We start from the raw sequence: 1,453 nt of genomic DNA, 5'->3' as shown, positions 1-1,453 counted from the left end.
TTCCAGTCTAAACTGGGTGATAGCAATGAAGCTTCTTCGAGGTGACCAGTATGATTAATAAAGTAGGAATAAGTTGAATTGCTATGGAGTTGCTACTTCTGAATTTAAAGCTAGTTGAGATTAAGTATATGTTCAAAAAGATCTCTAGGGGCGTGTGTTCAAGACCAGGGCCAGAGGTGCACGTGGCGCCGGGAAGAGAGAGAATGTCTTTTCAGGGCGGAGGTCGTGGAGGCTTTGATCGAGGTGGTGGAGGTGGCGGTTTCAACCACGGCAGCAGCAGCAACCACATCTGAGGTGGAGGCAGTGGAAGTATCAGGGGTGGCGATGGGAGGATTTGGACGAGGGGGTGGCCACAGAGGCTTTAACAAAGGCCAAGGCCAAGGACCTCCAGAACGTGTAGTCTTATTAGGAGAGTTCCGGCATCCCTGTGAAGATGACATAGTTTGTAAACGTACTACAGATGAAAATAAGGGGCCTTATTTCAATGCTCCTATTTACTTAGAAAACAAAGAACAAATTGGAAAAGCGGATGAAATATTTGGACAACTTAGAGATTTTTATTTTTCCGTTAAAATGTCAGAAAACGGGAAGGCTTCATCCTTTAAAAAACTCTAGAAGTTTTATATAGACCCATATAAGCTGCTGCCACGGCAGAGGTTTTTACCTCGACCTTCGGGTGAGAAAGGACCTCCAAGATGTGGTGGCAGGGGAGGCCGAGGAGGGAGAAGGGGAGGTGGCAGAGGTGGTGGTTTTAGAGGTGGAAGAGGAGGTGGAGGTGGGGGCTTCAGAGGAGGAAGAGGAGGTAGTGGTTTCAGAGGGAGAGGACGTTAAGTAAAACAGTTGACAGACATCACCAGTTGCCTTCTGTATGAACCTGTGTGATCTGTTTCTACTATGGATTGGAAACTTGTTTCTCAAGCACGTCTTGAAGATCTTGGTCATTTTATGACAATGGATCTAAAATGTCAGCATCATGCAAAGTGCCACGGAATAGTGAATTTTGCTCTAAAAGAGTGTGAGCAAGTCTTTCTAATGTTTTGTACAGTGCCTGGCACTCTGTGGGTGCTTAATAAATGGACAGGAGTTTTCATTAGAAGCATATTTGAATATTGAATTTTATATATATATATATATATATATATATATATTTTTTTTTTTTTTTTTTTTTTTTTTTTGAGACAGAGTCTCGCTCTGTTGCCCAGGCTGGAGTGCAGTGGCGTGATCTCGGCTCACTGCAACCTCTGCCTCCCGGGTTCAAGCAATTCTCCTGCCTCAGCCTCCTGAGTAGCTGGGATTATAGGCACCCGCCACCATGCCCAGCTGATTTTTATATTTTTAGTAGAGATGGGTTTTCACCATTTTGGTCAGGCTGGTCTCAAACCCCTGACCTCGTGATCCACCCACCTCGGCCTCCCAAATTGCTGGGATTACAGGAGTGAGCCACCGTACCGGG

General features: G+C 45.3%; 1 pseudogene; it reads left to right on the top strand.

Annotated features, from left to right (window-relative positions):
* Positions 1 to 203: 203 nt before the first annotated feature.
* LOC100600851 lies at positions 204 to 859 on the top strand (annotated as a pseudogene).
* The last annotated feature ends 594 nt before the right edge of the window (positions 860 to 1,453 follow it).

The sequence above is a fragment of the Nomascus leucogenys genome, chromosome 7b, assembly GCF_006542625.1.
Source record: "Nomascus leucogenys isolate Asia chromosome 7b, Asia_NLE_v1, whole genome shotgun sequence".
In the NCBI taxonomy this organism is placed as follows: domain Eukaryota; kingdom Metazoa; phylum Chordata; class Mammalia; order Primates; family Hylobatidae; genus Nomascus; species Nomascus leucogenys.
This window is presented reverse-complemented; position numbering and strand designations above follow the sequence as displayed.